Raw genomic sequence first — 22,148 nt, forward strand, 5'->3', positions numbered from 1 at the left:
GCCTGTCACCATCTAACCCATCTCCCCAACCCTCTCCCCTCCAGTAACCCTCACTCTGTTCGCTATACGTAAGAGTCTGTTTCTTGGTTTGCCTCTCTCTTTTTTTGTTGCGGCCGGCGCGACAAACACCGAGGTCAGGGTCCTGAGGGTAGGGGAATGCAAGAAAAAAAAAGAGAGAAGAGAAAGTTTGGGAACAGGAGGGTCCCCTGGGCTGATGGCCCAAGTGACGGCTTTATTGTTGCTGTACACAATCTTTTATAACCAGACTCTTATGGGTTAGGTCATTCTAAGAATAAACAGGTTTCACATAATTGCTGCCCACCAAAACATTTAGTTCTGTGTTTCTTGTGCATTTTCTAGACGGGTCACAAGACCTTGTTGATAAGATTGCTAGCAAAACACAATTCCCATGTTTGTTTCTATCTGACTCGGGGTAGAAAAAGGGAGGTAGCATTACTGCCAACACCTGCAGACCACAGTCTTCAGGAATTAACTTTCTCAGCCTTGACAAGGCTTTCGTATGCCCTTGAAAGTGGGGGAATGGGAGGGGGAACCACTGGGTTGGCTTGAGTCAACAGGGAACGTTGCTCGACCCGGTCTCAGCCTGGCCCCGGGGCCCGGCCTCCCACATTTTTTCCCCCATGTTCATTTGTTTTGTTTCTTAAATTCCACATACGTGTGAAATCATATGGTGTTTGTCTTTGTCTCATTTTGCTTAACACAATATTTTCTAGCTCCCTCCACATCATTTCAAATGGCAAGATTTCATTCTTTTTTATGGCCGAGTAATATTCCATTGTACGTATACCATTTCTTCTTTATCTACTCATCAGTCAATGGACATTTGGACTCTTGTCTGTAATTTGGCTATTGTCGATAATGCTGCTATAAACATCGGGATGCATGTATCCCTTCGAATCAGTATTTTTGTATTCTTTGGGTAAATAGTAGTGTAATTGCTGGATCATAAGGTAGTTATATTTCTAACTTTTTGAGGAACCTCCATACTGTTTTCTATGCTGCACCAGGTTGCATTGCCACCAACCGTGTAAGAGGGCTCCCCTTTCTCCGCATCCTTGCCAACACCTGTTGTTTCCTTTATTGCTAATTTTAGCCATTCTGACAGGTGTGAGATGAAACCTCATTGTAGTTTTGATCTGTATTTCCCCGAGGATGAGTGATGTTGAGCATCTTGTCATGTGTCTGTTAGTCATCTGGATGTCTTCTTTGGAATATTCATGTCTTCTGCCCATTTTTTTAATGATTATTTGTTTTGGGGGAGTTCAGTTTGATAAGTTCTTTATATATTTTGGATATTAACCCTTTTCCTGATGTGTCATTTGCAAATATCTTCTCCCATTCCATAGGTTGCCTTTTAGTTTTGTTGATTATTTCCTTCACTGTGTAGAAGGTTCTAATTTTGATGAAGACCTAATAGTTTATTTTTGCTTTTATTTCCCTTGCCTCAGGAGACATGTCTAGTAAGACGATGTTATGGCCCACGTCAGAGAGGTCATGCCTGTGTTCTCCTATAGGATTTGGATGGTTTCCTGTCTCACATTTAGGTCTTTCATCCATTTTGAATTTATTTTCGTGTATGGTCTAAGAAAGTGGTCCTGTTTCATGATTTTGCATGTTGCTGTCCAGTTTTCTCAACATCATTTGTTGAAAAGACTTGTTATATTTTCCATTGGATATTCTTTCCTGCTTTGTTGAAGATTAATTTACCACACAGTGGGGGTTCATTTCTGGGTTTTCTATTCAGTTCTCTTTATCTGTGTGTCTGTTTTTGTGCCAGGACCATACTGTCTTGATGACTACAGTCTTGTAATAGAACTTGAAGTCTGGAACTGTGATGCCGGAGCTTTGCTTTTTCTTTTTCAACATTACTTTGGCTATTTGGCTCTTTTGTGGTTCCATACATATTTTAGTCAAAGTTAGACTTTTTCCTTGCTGATTTGAATGTCTTTTACTTCTTTTTGTTGTCTGATTGCTGAGGCTAGTATTTCCAATATTATGTTAAATACCAGTGGTGAGAGTGGACATCCCTGGCTTGTTCCTGACCATGGAGGAAAATCTTAGTTTTTCCCAATGAGGATGATATGAGCTGTGGGTTTTCCATATATGGCCTTTATTATGCTGAGATATGTTCTTTCTACACTTACTTTATTGAAGGTTTTTATCACGAATGGCTGTTGCACTTTATCGGATGCTTTTTCTGCATCTATTGAAAGGTGTGACTTATTTCTTAACAGTATCTTTTAAAGAGCAAATGTCCTTAGTTTTATCCTTTTTTTTATTCTGGCTTCAGTGATATATTTACAAATTTTTTTTCTTAATCCAAAGCCACAAAGATTTATTTCTATATTTTCTTCCAGAAGGTTTAAACCTTTACACTTTTTACATTTACGTTTACTATCTTTTGAGGTTCACTTCTTATATATGGTGCACAGTATGGACTGAATTTCTTATGTATGCATATGGATATCCAAGTTTTTCAGCACTATTTGTTGAAAAAACTACCCTCTCTCCACAGGACTGCCTTGGGGAACTTTGTCAAAAATTGATCAACAATCAATATGTGGGTCTATTTCTGGACTCTCTGTTCATCATATTGATCTATTTTGTTGCCATTACCATACTCTCTTGATTGCTGTAGTTCTGTAATAGATGATGAAATTAGGTAATATTAGTCCTCTGACTTTGTTTTTCTTTTTCCAGCTTGTTTTATCCATTCCAGGTCTTCTGTGTTTTCATACGCATTTGAAAAATAGCTTGTTAATTTCTACAAAAACCTGGTATAAATTACTAACCAGTATAGTTTCATCCCTTCACTCCCAGACTTTGAGCCAGTTTCATACAATCCACTTTTACATATGTTATAACTTCCCTTTAAGCATTTGATTATTTTTAAGAGATTTAAATAACAAGAAAAGAACATTTATATTTACCCAAGTAGTTACCATTTTCTGTGTTCTTCCATGTTGGTCCAGGTTTTCCCCTGGTATCATTTTCCTTCTACCTGATGGACTGACTACCTTTAATATTTATTTCATTGCTGGTCAGCAGATGGCTGATTCTTTCAGCTTTTCTATCCTTGAAAAAGTCTATATGTCACCTTCATTTTTCAAATATATTTTTTGTTGGGTAATGTGTTCTAGTTTAATAGGTTTTTTTTCTTTTAACACTAAATATGTTGCTTTGCTCTTTATCTCTCTCTTTTAAAGTTTATTTATTTCGAGAGAGAGAGAGCACATGTGCATGAGAAAGAGAGTGGGGTAGGGGCAGAAAGAGAGGGAGAGAGAATCCCAAGCAGGTTCCATGCTGTCAGTGTGGAGCCTAACATGGGGCCCGACATCAAGAGTCAGACGCTTAACTGACTGAGCCACCTGGGTACCCCGCTCCCCTTGCTTTTGGCTTGCATTATTTCCGACAAAAATCTGTCGTCATTCTTACAGTTGTACTTCTGTCCATAATGGATCTCTTCCTCAGGCTGCTGTTGAGTTTTTCACATTATCACTGTAAGTAATTTAATTTTGATTTTCCTAGTGTACCTTTCTTCATATTTCCTATGCCTAGGATTTGTTGAGCTTTTTGGATTTGTGGGTTATAGTTTTCATCGAATTTGGAAAAGTTTTGTCTGTTATTCTTTAAAGGTCTCTCCCCACCATCTCCTTTATAGGTTTCAATTACATGTATGTTTGGCTGCTTAAAACTAATAATCAATTAATTAAATTTATAGGTTTGCATCACATTATTGATGCTATGTTCACTTTTTTCAGTAGTTTCTTCTCTGTGTATTTCATTCTGCAATGTTGTCATTCCTGTCGTCAGGTTCACTAATCTTTTTTCAATGAATAATCTGAGTCTTCAGGTTCACTAATCTTTTTTCTTCAATGAATAATCTGATGCTGTTCCATCCAGTGCGTCTTTCTTCTCAGACATTACAGTTTTTCTCTATAAATTCTACTTGGGTTTTTTGTGTGTCTTCCGTATCTCTACTTAGCATGTTCAAACTTTTTCTAGCTTCTTGAACATATGGAATCAATTACAACAACTATTTAATGTTCCTGTCTTCTAACTGGATCACCTGAGTCATTTTCACACAATCCACTTTTACATATGTTATAACTTTCCTTTAAGCATTTGATTATCTTTTGAAGAGACGTAAATAACAAGGAAAAACATTCATATTTATTGAATTTTCTATTCATCATTGGTGGTATTTTCTTACTTCTTTGCATGCCTGGTCTTTTTTTTTTTTTAATTGGATGTAAGATTTGGCTTTTCATTTTGTCATGTTCAGTATATTTTTGTATTCTTATAAATATCCTAGAATTTTGTTCTGGGACATGCTTGAGTCACCTGAAAACAGTTTGATCTTTTTGGGTCTTGCTTTTAAGCTTTGTTAGGTTGGATTGAAGCAAATTTCAGCCTAAGGTTAATTTTTCCCACTACTGAGGTGAGATTCTTCTTAGAACTCTGACCAATTCTCCCCAGAGTATGAGGTTTTCCATTGTAGTTCTGGTGGATGGATAATATTTTCAGCCCTTTGTGAATTCTGGGCACTGTTTGTTCTCATCTTTTAGGATGGTTCTTTCCCCACCCATGAGTAGTTTGTTGCCATTCTTGTGATAATCAGTAGTTAGATGAATACTCTGGAGACAGCATCTGCAGGTCTCTGGGGTTCTTTCTCCCTGGGGCTCTCTCTTGCTCTGTATTCTGCACTGTGAGCTGTAGTTCCCTCGGCATTTCTGAAATTCTAGCTCCAGCCCTTCAATCAGGGAGACTGCAGGACTCTGCCTGGGTTTCCCTTGCCTGTGCCACTTCCTGAAACTTTCTCAAGGCAGTAACTGAGGGTAGCCTAGAGCTCATCTCATTGGTTTTCCATTTCAGTTTTCACTGTCCTTCATTCTCTGACTTCCAGTATTTTGAATGCCATTGTTTCATATATTATTTTCCCTGTTTTATTGTTTCAGGAAAAAGGATAACCCCCCCCTTCATCAATCCACCCTTTCCATAAGTCCAGGATAAAATTTGTTTTAAAAGTTTCCTAGGTGTTTTTTGCACCTATTTGCAGTCCAGGATGGGGACAACATGACTATAAAAGCAAATGGAATGAAGTGATTAATAAATGTTGATATAGATTAAGCTATGAGAAACAAGAACTTTGTCAGGTTGCTTATTCTCAACATAAGAGGGCCAGCCCTTCAGAACTGTTTGATATGGGGGGGGGGGGGGTCGAAGAGATTTTTCTTGAGCTCTGATCAATTCAATATCATTATAGAAGTTTTATTTTTTTTTTTAAATACAGTACTATGATTCACAAGTGGGGAGGTCATTCCTGAAAATAACAGATATCTACTCTCGTTAGGTAATAAACCAGAGCTTGGTTCTGCTTTTCTAGTTGAAGAAAATAGAAGAAGAGGTTTCGGGACAATTCTGAGATGTGCCATCCCCACTTGCTGTCTTCTCCATCCTTGGGATTTATAGGCAGTGGGAACTCTCTATTAATATATATTTGTTATGTGATGATAAAATGGCACCTGTTTGCTCATAGTCAATGGATAAAAACCAAATATTCAATATCCATAACCTGAATCAAAGACAAGTACTTCACCAACAAAGGGCATAAAATGATAAGGTCTAACTACACGGGTGGTGTTGGGGGAACGAAAGCCATAGAATGAATTGAACAGGTCTGACAACAGGAGACTTCCCAAGACTTGGTCATCGGAATTTGATTGGGTATTTTGAACAAATGAGAGTGGATGAAATAGAAGCGCCTAAGGTCTGGACTTGGGCTGGTGGGGAGATTCCGGGACCGTGGGCAGAAGGAAGGCAGATGAAAAATGAGGTAGCTGACTTTATACACTGGATGTTTTCCGCAGCAATGCCAAGGCAGTAAAATGATATCCAATTCATTTTCTCAGCAGCGCTTCCTACCCCCTAGTGTGGGTAGAACCATTGGAAAGATCACCATGGGAAACAGAATGATGTACAAAAGAAGGCCTCTGCCCTGAGGAAGCTGGAACAGAGTTGAGAGCGTGAGCACAGTGACGCAGTTGGGGCCCTTCCGAAACCAGCACGTCTATTATCAGTTAATCTAAAAACTAGAAGGCACCGAGTATGACAGGTCAGGTGCTTGACGTGAGTTACGTCATTTCTCCCTCACAGGTACTCTCTGAGGCAGCTGTTAACATTCTTCCCATTTTACAAAGAAGGGAGGTGAGATGAAGCCAGTTTAAAGTAGCTTGAGATCGTAGTCTGCTCAGGTTGTCGTAACAAAACACCAGGGACCGGGTGGCTTCTAAACAACAAATATTTATATCGCAGTTTTGGAAGCTGGGAAGTCCAAGATCCAGGCAGTTTCAGTGGCCAGCAAGACATACTTTCTAGTTCATAGATGGCCATCTTCTCCCCGTGACCGAATATGGCCGAAGGGGAAAGGGAGCTCCCTGGACTGTCTTTTCTGGGACCACTGATCTCATTCATGAGGGCTTCACGCCCGTGACCTAATCCCATCCCAAAAGACCCACCTCCAAATACCACGTCATTAAGAAAAGCAGGTTTTGGGGGCACCTGGGTGGCTCAGTCGGTTGTCTGACGGCTCGGGTCATGATCTCACAGTTCATTAGTTTGAGCCCCCCATCAGGCTCGCGGCTGTCAGCCTGTCAGTGCAGAGCCCAGTTCAGATCCTCTGTCCCCCTGTCTCTGCCCTTCCCCCGCTTGCACTTTCCCCCCAAATAAATAAACATTAAGAAAAAAGAAGAAGAAGAATAGGCTTTGACATATGAATCCAGGGGTGGGGAGGACACATTCCGTCCACAGCACTTACCTTGTAGCATAGAGCTAGTGAGTGGCAGGGTCAGTGTTCAAATCTAAACAGAGTCGGACTCTGGAGCCTTACCTCTTGCTCTTTTCACTGCCTATCACTACAACCAAAGGGTTGTTAGGAATAAGACATTATTCTTCACGATGAGGACTTTATGCTAAGTTAGAACAAGCATTCTTGCTAGGATCTTAGCCATATTTCTCATATGAGTCCCTCGGGCCAAGAAAATTTCTGACAGGAAGGGGAATCCACAGGCAGCCACATATAACTAAGCCAGCTCAAAGAGTGCCTTGGGAGAGAACAAAGACCCGTACCCCTTGACCCGCATAGGCACATCGCCACCAGGAAATAAGTCCCATAGGGAGAGACTGTTTTATGCTTCACTGTACCCCCACCCCCCCCCGCCCCGGTATGTAGAACAGTGTCTGGTACAAAGTAGCTGCACAGTAAATACTTGGCGAATCAAGCGAATGAATGCGGAGAAGCTAGTCAGGGAGAGGGAGGATTCAAACCAACCCCGCACACGCAACTTCCCTTGTCTTCCGGTGCCTCCATCACGTGCCCCCGGGCCAGAGGCCCGGTCTCTCGAAGAGCTGCACATGTAGAAGTCCATGAGCTTGCAGGGACATGATTTTCCTCACACATGAGGCCACGTAAGGACACCCAGTGTGGCCTCACATTGCCCCGACGTTGGCCTTACCCCAGGCACTGTGAACCCAGCCTTGCTGAGTTGTTGGAAGCACTGGAAATAGCACCCGTACTTCCTGGACCTGAGCCCATCACCGTCTCTCTCCAGTGGCTCAGGTTTCCCCGTAGAAAAGTAGTAACCCAATGCTCCAGTACTCCCACACCCTACTTTCAAATCCGTATTTTTGAATGAATAACTGGCCTCATATTTCCCCCAAAATGCTCCGTGTAGACAATGTGAGCAACCATATTCTCGTTGTCTTTGCTAAAAATGTCCCTTTGTATGTAACAGCCAAATTTTGATTCAGTTTTCACATATCCTGCTCAAGAAAGTGTATAAAGTCATGGCCGGCCAAGATGCTAGCTATAACACCCATTCTTTGGCATCATACATAAATAGATATTTAATAAGTGCTTAATGGTGATAATGATTTCCATTTTGGCATGGACCAAACAGAATGTTACCGTAGAAAGAGCCGAACAGCACCTGACTCGTTCACATCTACAGTGGTTTGGCAGCCAAGACAGGAAGGGGTCACAAGATCAAACAGAAAATATTCCGCTTTGCGCCTGATCACTGATGCCCACAGGAATTACAAATGCAATGATCTGATCTCTTTGTATTGGGGTACAAAAGTTCTTTCTTTTACATCAACGCCACAAAATAGCCCATGATAGAGACTTACACATGGAGTCACTGGAAAACTCCTGTGAAGAATCAAGTTGTTTAGTTACTGGTGGATACAGAAAGCACCAACTTGACCTTACCATTAAAACTTGCCACACAGTGACAGATTTCCTTAAAAATTCACTACATGTTGCCATTCAGCCATTTATTCAGAGAATAAGTCTTTAGTAATAAATTGCTCTGTAGTTCACGCTTTGGGAGACATAAAAGATGTGGACAGTGAGGTCCTGAGACTTGAGTTTATAACCAACACAGACCAAGGAAATCCATATGCTGACATTCATATATGAAGGTACTCCAGGCAATAATTAAAAAGTAATATTATATTTATTATAGACCAACATGAAACAGTTTATCTTCAATGCAGATATTCTGATGGCATTCACGGTTGTTCTTCTACAAGTATGCATCAGTTCACCTCGGGTCTAACCCATTATTCAATTGCACACAGCTTGAAGGCATCATCAGCATGAATCTGATGCAGATCTTTCCACACAAAGCGTCTACTATACTCTAGGTGTTCAGGAATTCAGTGACTCCTGATGAAATGAAATGAAATGATAGTTCTCCTTTCCACGTTCTTTCCTTCCTCTCTTTCTTCTTTCCTTCTTTTTTCCCCCCCACTTCTATGCAAAACCCACTTGCTATGAGGCACAATGTCTGGTGTTAGAGATGCAAAGACAAATAAGAAATGTCCCCTGCCTTGGATAAGCTCATGGCTGAGTACAGACCACTGAGAGTATAAAAAGTGAGTAGGGTAGATATTTGAATTGAATGTTTCAGGAGCTCCAGAGGAAAAGCTATTTATTTTAGGAAAAGACAGAGGGGTTTTATGATTTTCAGGGAAAGGGTTCTATAGCTAGAATGATCATTAATCAGTTCTTGGCTAAGGGGATGGTAGGTAAATGATGCTATAATGACCAAGAGTGCCAGGGTAGCTCACCTTGTAATGGAGAACAAAGGAGAGAATACTGTATAATTTTACATCTACTTATTTTTTAAAAATAATTTTATTGAGATATAATTCACATACCTTACAATTCACTCACTTAAAGTGTAAAATTCAATGGCTTTTAATTTATTCACACATGTGTACAAGCATCACCGGCGTTGATTTTAGAACATTTTCATCACCTATGGGCACCTGGGTGGCTCAGTCGGTTGAGCGTCTGACTTCGACTCAGGTCATGATCTCACGGCTGTGGGTTCGACGCCCGCATCTGGTTCTCTGCTGTCAGCACAGATGCTTCTTCAGATCCTCCCTCCCTCTCGCTCTCTGCCCCTCCCCCGCTCACGCTCTCTCTCAAAAATAAATAAAAACAATAAAAAAAGAACATTTTCATCACCTCAACAAACAAACAAATAAACAAACCTCCATAATCTGTGGCTATCACCCACTCATTCTCCTATCTCTTCTCCCTCCCTGTCCAAAGCAACTATGAGTCTGCTTTCTGTCTCTACGGATTTCCCTGCTCTGGTTATTTCTTATCAATTGGATCATACAATATGCAGTCTTTTATGACTGCGCTTTTCTACCCAGCGTAATGTTTTCAAGGTTCACCCGTGTCCTGGCATGTAACGATACTCATCTCTTTATATGGGCAAATATAACATTCTCTATATGCACACACACCACACTTTGCATATACGTTCATTGTTTGATGGACATTTAAGTTGTTTCCACATCAGTCTACTTCTGGCCATGACCTCTGAGTGGGAGAAATATCACCAGCTGTCCCTCATCCTTGTGTTATCAGAAATCCAGCCCATGGAGCCGCAAGCCTCCCAACTCGGGACAGAAGGAACATACCACTTAATGTTTCCCTTTCTAAAATACCAAGGGATCATTCCCCACCCCCCTGAGAATTCCCAAGAAATATAAAGCAATTCATTAACAAATGCGTTGCTTAAAGATGTTTAGCTCCAATACCATTTCAAGGTCACCATACGTGGTAAAATGAGGAAGAAGTGAGGATGAGAGGTTAATAGCGGGAAGAAAATCTTTTATTGACCACCCCATTCATGACATAGAGGCTGAAATCACTACCGCATCCACTGAATGTTCCCCAGCGGTCACAAGTGACCCAGTTTGGAGAAGCACTGATGCACAGGGGAGAATAAATGAACTGTTGCTAAAGAGGTGGGGGGATTGGTGGAAAGTAGACAGAACCAGGCATCAGAAAACATACTTGCAATTCCTGTCCCGGAGCTTCTTAGATACGCATTCGTGGGCAGGTCATTTACAGGTCACCCACATTTTGGGTTTCCAATCTGTTAAATGGACTACCGTTACCTAGTTTGTATGTTTTGCAAGGCTAATACATATGAAAACTCTCTGCGGAGAACAAATTATAAAAATATCAGCAAGTGTGAACAGCTCCAAGTTTTATTAAATTATTACTACGTTTCATCACTGGGCCCAGGAATGCGAGAAAGAGTAACATTTAACAAAGGCAGTGACAAAACTTCAAAAGTTTCCTAATAATTCTTTACAATTTATTTCCCGAAGCTCCTTATTTACTGGAACTTCAAGGAAGGAAATCAAGCAGATTTATGACATATACCAAAGTCTTCTGAAATTTGGAGAGAACTTGCAAGGACACTCACCCCATCTTCTGTCTCCACACATTAAATCACAAACACGAAGATCTCTAGAAAAGAACAAGCTGTGAGATGCACTGACCCAGTTTGTATGGGTGGCCAGTCCTCAAAGGGATAGAAACCCCTTTAGTTTGGGGAAAAGCCAAAGAAAATGGAAGAAAAAAACCATCTTTCTGATCTTATGAATGAAGGTGTTTGTCACAAGGTCTAAAGGAAGAGAATTAAACCAGTTTTGTTTAATTTCAGTAGCATCAGAACTTCAAAATCGAAGTTGTCTTGGAAAAGTCACTTAGAATTATATTTTAGGGAAACTATAGAAGAACCAGAAAACATCCTAGGGAATCTTGACCCAAGTGTGGACCCCTTGAAAGCTAGAAATGGAAGCACCATAGCAAGAACATAGTCTGTGTCTCTAACCCACTCCCTACATATCCCACACTGGTTCATAGATGAGGCAACTATGGATAGAGGAACTGACTGGTCCAAGATTACATCAGTAAGTTAGTAGGAAACTTGAAACTAGAAATATGGTCTTCTGATTCTTTGTCAAAAGTCTTTTTTAACTAAATTATTTCCCTAATGCTTCTACTGATTAATTCAATGTAAGTAACAAAGAGTCATTTCACATGTTGTATTTCTATTATAATTCAGCGTTTCAAGTTGATGGATCATATATCCCACTCTCCAGTATTTTCAATGGAGAAATTGAGGATTAGAAACATTGAGGAATTCTTCAAAGTCACACAAAGTGACAAGCTAGGAATACAATGCATTTCTCTATCGTTTTGATCATTTTTGTTCAATATTCCTCCCATTACAAGGGAGTTTCTTCTCCCGAGTATTTCCATCTTGTCAATGTTTGAAACGTTTCTTCTTTTTAGGGTGTGGCTAGGGTCTCTGGTCATCCCAAAGGAAAGTAGCAAACACCAGGATGTCATGTGGGGGTCACTTTTTTCTTGCCTCCTCTTGGGAAAGTACAATATGGGCTTTGTCATTACGCATCTTCAGACTGTTCCATTAAATTATTTGTAAATGAATAGCCCTGAAAATGCATTGAAAATATCTCTTTGCATGTTAAACAAATAAATCTGGGTAACTGATTATACAGTGGAATGAAGGCACTACTACAGACAAAGTCACATCCCGGTTGTAGTTCATGTAATCTGATGCTTTATGAAATGTGCTTCCAATAGAAATATGCAGGACGGTTATCTGACAGCCTAGAAGAATGCATACTTATCAATAAACTACCAATAAATTGCTTGACTCTCCCTTATGTTTTAAAAGGCTCTTCCTATATAAAATTAAAGGAAGAATATCACTGATTAAAAAATGACTGAGCTATTTGAAGTTTGTTCAGTTTCGTTAACACAGGCAAGAGAAATTAAAAAACCAAGTAAAATCTTTCCAATTTCTTTGACTCCCGGGCCATCTTTTGTCCATGCTCAGGGAAAATTCAGCCTTATATTTAAAATCTATTGGCCATCTGCAGTCTAGGTATACCTTCCTGCCTGCTCCCTCAATACCTTCTACGTATCTCTATCCTAGGAGCTGACACATGGCATAATAGTGAGATCTTGAGAGTAGGATTTAATCTTATTGATCTATCTCCTGTGTTTATCAACAGAGACAAGAGGATGACTTGGGCTCAATAAATATTCATTGAATGAATAAAAGTTTGAATAAACAAGCAAATAAGTATTCAGTTGATAATGTGTGTGTGTGTGTGTGTGTGTGTGTGTGTGATAGTTCATTCTCAAAGCATAACCCCAAAATCTCATATGAATCCAAATCTCATATGAAACAGTGTAACAGAAAAGACTACAAAAAATACTGTAATATAGCATTCCATTTTCAGCGAACTTCAGAAATACAAACTCTCCATCATTTGAGGAGGGAGATAATGGTCCAATCTCAGCCAAACAGTGCTATTAAAAACACAAACAACGGAACTCTATGTGCATTCCAATTTCCCTTGTGGTTCCAATTAAGATCACATCAATTAAGTGAACTTACCATTGTGCATCATGGAGCTCTTGAAAATTGTATAAAATTCAAGTTGGCATTTTCTTCCCTCCCTGATAAGGAAGGAACATGATTGCATCACACTGATTGCATATTTAGCTCTCCAAACAGCTGCATAAACATTATAAGCAATACAGCAAAACAGAAAAAAAAAAACGCGTAGAGGCTAAAATCAAAAGACACATTTCTGAAACAGAGAATGGGCGGTTGGTCTTAATTGAGAGATGATTCAGAAATGTGGATCCCGCAGAGGAGTGGGCTCTGTAGGAGAGAGTGGGATGAGTATACACCCCTCACCCTCACCCCAAATCCTAAAGTCAGAGTATTTGTTCATAGAGCTTTAAATGAACTACACCATTGATGGCCAGCAGCAAGATGGCCAGGGGTGCCCCCCAGCAATGAAACCTGCCCCAGACTGCACTCTTCTCCTTTTCTCTGCCTGGTGATGCCACCAAGAGATGCCCCAAAAGCATAGGCAGGGCTAACGGCCTCCTTTTCAAGCAGCTAAAATATTCTTTCTCAGAGAAATAAACGCCAGCCCCACCCTCACCCCCCGACAAATACAAGAACCTGCCTTCAAATTGCCCAAACTGTGATGAAAAATGATTGCTTATGGAAGAAAAATGGTAGAAAATTATACTCTATTATAAATACCTAGTATAGCATTTCAACTAACTACCTATGGGTTAAGCAGGCTTTCGTGAGCTCGCCCACAAACCTGCGTAATATTACTCTGTACTCCAGGCAAAAACTCATTTGTAATGGGAGCGTGCTTTGGATCTGGGAAACTTAACGCACCAAGGTGGGTAAGAGAAAGGCAATATGTCCATTTTCCAGAAAAGGCAAGTGAGGCCCAGAGAGGCCGTTCCTCTGACAAGGCTTCAGAGGTAAACACCAGTATTCCGGGTCCATGCAAACCCACCGAGATCTCAGGCCTGAGATACGGAAGCAGCTAGTAAACATGTTTCCACTGCCCTTCTAGAACGGACTTCCACTTCCATGTCCCTCTTCCCTGTGATGCTTCTGTTGCCCTTCGAAACATAGTTGAAGATAAAAAGGGGAGAAAATGGGAGGAAACCCACTGCAATATTCATGGGTGGTTGGGTTACAGACGGCAGCATTTCCTTCTTTGTGCTTTTCTATATTTTCTGGATTTTCTACAATGAACATCTTACATGATACACCAAGCACATTATTATTATTATTATTATTTAATTATTTTAAAAGTTCTGCTCAGGGGCGCCTGGGTGGCGCAGTCGGTTAAGCGTCCAACTTCAGCTCGGGTCACGATCTCGCGGTCCACGAGTTCGAGCCCCGCGTCGGGCTCTGGGCTGATGGCTCAGAGCCTGGAGCCTGTTTCCGATTCTGTGTCTCCCTCTCTCTCTGCCCCTCCCCCGTTCATGCTCTGTCTCTCTCTGTCCCAAAAATAAATAAACGTTGGAAAAAAATAAATAAATAAAATAAAAATAAATAAATAAATAAAATTTCTGCTCAAAATTCAACCATTCCATAAAGTCTTGCTAAGCTAGTCCCATTTACCTCTGACAATTTTACGCGCTCAGTTCTTTCTTTTCCTTTCTTCTCTCCCTCCCTCCCGTTTTCTCTCCCTCCTTATTTCTCTCTTTTTTTTTTTAACTTTAAGTTCATATTATGTGCCAAGAGATTTAAAAATTACACAAGTGCTAATGAAAACATTCTAGTGACTAAACATTGAAGCAACATCAAGGTTCATGGGGTAAAAGTTAAAATAATCTTTCATAACTTCTTCCTCTCCCTTCAAATCCCATTCTTCTCTTTCTCTAGGTTGCAACTGTTCCCTTTGGTACATAATTTTAAACCTTTCACATGTAAATACACATTATATATATATATATATAATTTTTTATATTTTATATAAATTTTATATATCATTTTTTTAAAACTTATGAACCCAAATATCATTTTCCTTCCTATAAAGCACCTGTGGTTATTGCCTGGGGACGATAGTGTTTGACTCTGAGTTAAGGGCCTACAGGTAAGAGAGACCATCCTGAAGGGCCATTTTTAGGAGTGTCCTTATCTGAAGGCCACGGGCCAGGGTGACCTTCACACAACTCAGCCCCAGCCCAGGCCTCACCGTGTGGCTACATGTCCAGTAGCAGCACAAATGAGCCGTTGGCTGCTGAGCTTACTGATGACAGGTACGAGTGCCATGTTAGACATGTGCTCTCTAAAAATAGGATCGGGAAAGAAAGGGTCTCATGTCCAGCCCTCTGGGTGGCCCATGATCAAATGTTCACCCCGTTAATACTTAATGGAAGCAACACTATTTCAACATCATATCACCTGTGTTTATACAGACAAATGAATTGAGCTCTTTGAGAAATGAGCTAGTCAGTTGATCAAAAGGGTACATTGAGGGTCTCTTCACCTTCATCACAAGATATCCAAAGAAGAAAGGTGGGAAGACTAAATGTGTTTTGCAAAACGACATCTGGTGCTTCCGACTTTCGGAGGGAAGTTTTGCAAGAGATTCTCTCTTTTCCTATCAGCCTTTGTTAGCTGTGACTTTTCCATCATTTGCCAAACTTCTGCAAACATGAAGAATTGTTCCCTATCATTTTCAAAGTTCTGATGAAAGAAAATACTGGACTCTTGCCTCCTGCATCACATTTTCATAAAAAGAGAGAAGAAAGGAACGTTTTTATAGGAGTTGGTTTGGAGGACAAATTCTAAAACCAGAACAACTAAGTGAGGAGGCCTATTTCCATCTTGGTTGAGGTAGGTATCTCCCTTTGGTGTGTCCAAGGAAAATGTGAATGCTGGGCATGCCACAGATGAATATGTTGTTCACCCAGCAAGCATGTAGCTGAGCATGTGCTGTGTTAGCTCTGCCGTTTTAGGCAGCATGGGAAGGGTCCACCACGGTCCTTGACCTCGAGGGGTATGCAGATGCCCCCCAATGGGATTATCAGATGGCACCTTCCCTTGGTCATTGTCAAGATCTTCCCCCTGCTTTGATAATCCAAGTCAGAGCTAACATGCTATTGGGACAAGTAGTTATGTTTGCTGCTAAATTAAAGCACAGAAAAGCAGTTGGACAGAATGACAGTTAGACATGTGGTTATTAATTGAAAATGACAAAGGATAAAATATCAGTATTAAAGGAAAAGTTCGCTGTAAGTATTTCAGATTCATTGAGGGGTGTGTATGTGTCTTAATCTTATAGAAGTGTAGTTTAGTTGCTTCCCTGTGAAAGGGGGCTTCTTTCTACTGATTTGCTTGGGGGAGAAAACTATCTAGCTGGTTGAGAAGAAACTTTATATGAGATTGGAAGAAGCTGAAATAGTCTGGACTAGTGCGGAAGAGGCAGATTTTAGGCATGAACCACACTAGAAATTACCCACCGGAACTTCCTGGATAATTCAGATCCACCTCTGAGCTGTCTCATCTGAATGCTACCATTTAGCTGTATTCTATCCTGCCTTGTAAGTTTTTCTGGATGTTAAGTATGTTTATGGGTTGTCTCCCCAGTCAACTCCTGAGCTCCTTGAGGGCAGGCACGGTACCTGTCTGCGTTCTGATGAGCTCTTATTAAGTCTTCAGCAAATCCTCTTTGGTTGGTTTGGCAAGCGGTTATAGTAGGTGAGTGTGCCCTGTGAGCATGCACATACATCCCCGTCCTCCCCAGGACCCTCAGGTGGCTCTGGTGCCACTGCTCCATCACCCCACGTAGGACAACATTCCCTGATGAGAGAATGGACTGCAGAGCTCTGCATGCACCCCGCCTTGTCTGCGTCCCACTCCTCCAAACTTTCCAGTTCACCTTCCAAGTCACAGCCAGTGCCCTGAGTCCGGCATATCTAGGGCTGGAGGCACATGGACCTGGGCCCACATTCCCGAATGACGCCATTACTACTTGGCCATCTGTAGGGGCAGTGTGGGTGCCTGGAACATCTGGGCTGCCTTTGGGCCAACACGTGTCCTTCTCGTTCCCAACCTCCCTCATGTGACCTCCCTGTGGGGGCAGGCCAGGTCACGGGGGAACTGGGACTATTTTTGAGAAGGCCATTGGCAGAAGGTCGTCTCATCCACTGCCCAAGTACCCCACATTCTCCATTCTCCATGCCAAGACTTTGTAGAGCCATTGAAATAGGAGTAAGAGAGGGAGCAAGGCCAAAGAGTGGAGGGAGAGTCTGCAAATGGGCACGGCAGGAGTCAGGAGCAGGGACTCTATTCCTCATCCTGATATGGTCTCTGGGTGTCTTCACAGGCCCCCTTGCTGGATCGCGTGCTCAGTCTGTGTCTGTGACAGGGAGGATGGCAACTGCCTTTACCCACCTCCCTGGAAAGTGGGGGAAACAGTTCAAAGAATATTAAAATGCACAGGTAGGAGTGCTCCCTACTTAAAAAAAAATTAACAGGGGATTATCAGCTGTATGGTTGCTTTTCTTCGTGTTGGGGGAAGCGTTCATTATTCACTCCACGTGTATGGTTGCTGAGATGTTCTGAATTGCATTTATTTATACTTGTTGACTCAACAGCAACACTGAGAGAGAAAGAGAAAGAATCTTCCCCCGTTTTTTAGAAACTGAGGGATAAAAAGCTACAGTGGCCTACTCGGAGTTACAGAGAAAGTTCGGGACAGAACAGGGCCTGTTGCCGGAAGAGAAATCAGTGCCAGTTCTTAAAGTCCTTTTGTTTTTTGAAGGCATGAACCTGCTCTTCCGGTTTCGGGTAGTCACCAGTTAGTTACTGCGCAGGATGACTGACTTCTCCTCCCCCGGGTAGGGAAGGGCGTACCTTGCCTGCTGTCCTTGTGGTTGAGGGAAGCCTGTGAGTAGTTCTAGACAGGCAAGAGCCCACAAGAGACAGCCAATGCATAATTGATTGACTTCTCTTGCTGCCAGCTACACAAACCAAAATGTTTCGGATTCTTAAGGCCCTCCATCAACCTGAGATGGGCACATAGCAGGAGCAAGAAACAGACCTCTGTTATTTCAAGCCACTGCAATTTGCTTTGGGAGTTGTGAGACGCTACAGCATAACCTACTGAATCTGGACTCAGACAGGATCATGGAAATGAACTTACAAGTCCCTGCCTCAGAATTTTTGATCAGAAGGACAAGAAGGGCCTGTGAAGGAGGCAGAGGGCCAGGTCCACTGACCCCTGCCTCTATTCAGGATTTTTTTTCCACTTTAGTGTACTTTATTATTTTTTTAAGTTTATTTATTCATTTTGAGAGAGAAAGTGTGAATGAGGGGAGATGCAGAGACAGAGGGTTGGGGGGGTAGAGAGAGAGAGAGAGAGAATCCCTAGCAGGCTCCTTACTGTCAGCACAGAATCTGACGGGGCTCGAACTCATGAACTGTGAGATCATGACCTGAGCCGAAGTCAGACGCTTAACTGACTGAGCCACCCACGCGCCCCACACTTTAGCGTACTTTGAAATGCATTTAGTCCAACTAAATTCTAAGATGTGGTTCTCTTTAAGACATTACCAGGTGGTCTTTGAGTTACCCCCTTGAATATCTACTTCGATACCTCTAGCAGTGGGGGATTTGTTATACTCCCAAAACTTTTCCTGGCCATTTTTTTTTTTTTTTTTCAGAAATTGGTGGTAAAAATGTTCTTTACGCTGTCGGCATTTTCCTGTAATGTACATTCAACTGCCTTGTTGTTTCCTCCTGAGCCACAAGGAACATGTGTCATTCTCTCTTTATGTCATCCTTCTGAATAATTTGGCCAGCATGAACACTCCAAACTACTTCTCCATGTCGAACACTCCCCAGTTCCTCAATCATTGCTTATATTGAATTATTTTGAGGTCTTTTATCATTCTCTTTCTCATCAGGACAGGTGCCGTCTGTAAATATACTACTAAAAATATAGCCTCCAGGAGAAACATGGTACCGTTGAAAGTATGGCCCAACTTACATGGAACGAAATGATAATATTATGTTCTGAGTGCCCAAGCTCCATTAAACCTAAATTTAACAAATGCAAAAGGCCCCAACTGAAATCCATCAATGTTAGATCCTGATTCTTTCATCACAGTATCAGCTACCCCCTTACCTTGATGCTATGCTCCTATTGTAACTGCACAATTTCTAAGAAATTGTCATAATCACTGATACAGCATTGAACTGGACATTGGTCTTTTTTTTTTTTTTAATTTTTTTTCAACGTTTATTTATTTTTGGGACAGAGAGAGACAGAGCATGAATGGGCGAGGGGCAGAGAGAGAGGGAGACACAGAATCTGAAACAGGCTCCAGGCTCTGAGCCATCAGCCCAGAGCCCGACGCGGGGCTCGAACTCACAGACCGCAAGATCGTGACCTGGCTGAAGTCGGACGCTTAACCGACTGCGCCACCCAGGTGCCCCATGGACATTGGTCTTGAGTCTTGAGAAACACCAAGGAAGACCAGTCTGATAACAAAGATCCCTTAAGTTCAGTCACAGATCATTTACGTGTTCCCTTCACTGTATTATCATGTAGCTTGCACTGCTCTGTCCAACATGTATGGTCGTAGTAGAAAATCTATGAATTCTTTGACAAATTACGGAATATGATGTTCATTCTATTCCCCTGACCAGCCAGTCTAGTGCTAACAGATCACAAAAGGATAGATGGTTAGTTTGCTATCCTCGCTTTTACTAAATGCACACTGGTGACACCACTTCTCCATTTCTAAGTGCACGGAACCTGTTCTAGAATACTACTTAGGACTACTAACTTGTTTGTCTGTTCATGTTTTTCCTCTTTGGAGATAATTGTGCCATCGTTTAGCCAACATGTGTTGTGTTCTGCTTTTTTTTTTTTTTTTTTTTTTTTTTGGAAAAAGACTGTGTGGGGTGCCTGGGTGGCTCAGTCAGTTGAGCGTCCGACTTCAACTCAGGTCATGATCTCGCGGTTTGCGAGTTCAAGTTGCACATCGGGCTCTGTGCTGACAGCTCGGAGCCTGGAGCCCGCTTCAGATTCTGTGTCTCCCCCCCCTCCCCGCTTCACCCCTGCTTGTGCTCTGTCTCTTTCTGTCTTTCAAAAATGAATAAACATTAAAAAAAAAAGAAAACAGACTGTGAGTTAGCTGTGTTATTTATATATACCTCCTGAGTATCCCCAGAGGTAATTTGTTACAACCAGGAGATATAAACACACCAAGAGCAGCTTGTACTCTCCTACAGTGTTTTTCTTCACTTATCCTACTGAATATTCGCTCTATTTGTCCTTGTATGAAAAATCATTCTCCTATCAGAGAACACAGGTATGAATTAGAGGAGTTTATAATTCTGTGAACGCAAAAATCTAGCTTTCCGCCCGTGAATTTGCCAACAAAGATCTTATATTTACCGCATGCTGTTTCTCTCTTCTTCCTTTCATCTCCTCGCCACCTAAACGTCATTTTCTCCCCCTTCTCTCCCTCTGAAACCCTTTGCCATCTTTGCTTTATAGCTTGATAATATTCTCTAAAGGGTCTATGACCTTCTATATGTTCATGGGAAGGAGAAAATATCTATTATTTTTTTCCTTGGTGCTTGGTTGAATTCTGTGTCTACTGGGATATTCGGTAGATTTTGGGTGAGTGAGTAAATGAACACTTTCGTGTTCCATCTTTTCCAAGAAAAGGAACTATATAGTTTTCTCATTTTTATTCATGCTCCGACAGTGTTTAAAAAAAAAAAAAAAAAGACTCCTTTTCCCCTCGGAGCTTTTCTTAAGCTTGAGTTTTTCTGAGAGTATGACTGCATGCATGTTGTAAATTCTGTTGCTTTTATAGTCTTCTTATCTTTGGTCGCATTGGTTTCTCTAATTGAAGTCATTCGTCCCTGTCTTCATGGTATGAACTTCATGCACCGTTAAAAGCCCACTGGTGGCCCTGGACGTTGTGTTACTCAGATACCCCTTTCCGAGGCCCAGTGGCAAAGAGCATAATCGCTGACAACTTCCCAGCCACTGTGTCTTCAGGTCCACCGTGGTGTTCACGCAGAGGTCACGCTTCCTCCGGCTGCTCCCAGCCAGTCCTGAAATAGCTCAGGAAATGATGACAGTAGCAGACCCGGGCCATTCAGGTCCAACACTGGTCTTCCCTAAGAGGCAGTTAATTTCTGTTTATTGACTTGGTTGAGATTTTATCAAAGCTGTGCTACACAAACATCCCAGTAGAGTCTAGGTTGGTCACTCCACACCTGGGGGTTAATTTCCCCTTGCTTTTTTCTCAGATATGATGGAGTAGAAGAAAGGAAGTCAGAGGCTCCAGAACCGACCTGTCAATTGGTTCCTTACCTTTTTGGTCTTCAGCTTTCCAAGTCCTCAGTGGGTAGGCTAGGGGGGCCCGCGTCCAGTGACCCTTCCGTTATCTGAGCTGTCTCATCCTCCGCAGAACCAGGGGGTGACCGTCCCTTCTTTTGCTCTGGGGTGTCACACTCTGTTTCCATAAAACTATGAAAAATGACACTGGAGATGATGAAATCTACTATCTTCTCATTTCAGGATGTCTTTTTCTATCCCCAACCTCTGTCAGCTTGGGGGAAACTTCAACACATATTTTGAAAAAACATCAGCAATTAAGCATTCCCGTGTTTGCATAGAGATAGCTATTTTGAAATTTCCTTGGATGAGAAGCCAGCTTCCGACACTGCTGAAGATGGGACGTCTTGTGGAGCCCCAGTGCTGGTAGATAAACAAAGGACCCTCGTTTTAGGAAAGTCGGTGGGTCTCCAATCTATGCGGTGAGTAGGATGAAAAAAGAAAAAGACAAAAGGAAACAGAACCCGAGCCACTAGCATTTGAAAAGGCAGGCGCTTTGATTTCTCCCTATGACCTTTGAAGCACTGATTGTTAAAGCTGAAATAACCCGAGTACAAGATGCAAAGAGGCGATAAAACATAAAAGCCATTATGAAGCATAAAAGCCAATGTTGAGGGAACTGTGGTTTCCAGAAAGACAAACTATTGTAGTACTTGTTGCTGTGTTTGGCTGTCATAGAGCCGTCGGAGGTGAAAAGGTTCTAAAATGCAGGCGATTATTATTAATCTCTCTAATTACGAACCCAAAGTCTTTGTGCCACATTCCATACATTTATGTACTAAGTAAGCATGCTGGGGGAGGATTTGGTCTAAGGAATCCTTTCAAGGCTCCTGAAATCACTCCCTCTGGGGAGTCTTCTATTCTGCCAAGAGCCAAGGTCTCTGGGGTCAGTCAGGCCTGTCTCCAAGCCCTGTTTGTTCTGGTCCTGGGGACAAAATGCCCTTCCGGTCTCTACCTGTGGGTTGATAGAATAGATCGACGTATGCAATAAGCCAACTGTGTTCCCTCCCTGTAATTTCTCC

Source organism: Lynx rufus, unplaced genomic scaffold (assembly GCF_022079265.1).
Source record: "Lynx rufus isolate CCGP_SWC_20201006 ecotype Redwood Valley unplaced genomic scaffold, mLynRuf1.p SCAF_15, whole genome shotgun sequence".
Classification (NCBI taxonomy): domain Eukaryota; kingdom Metazoa; phylum Chordata; class Mammalia; order Carnivora; family Felidae; genus Lynx; species Lynx rufus.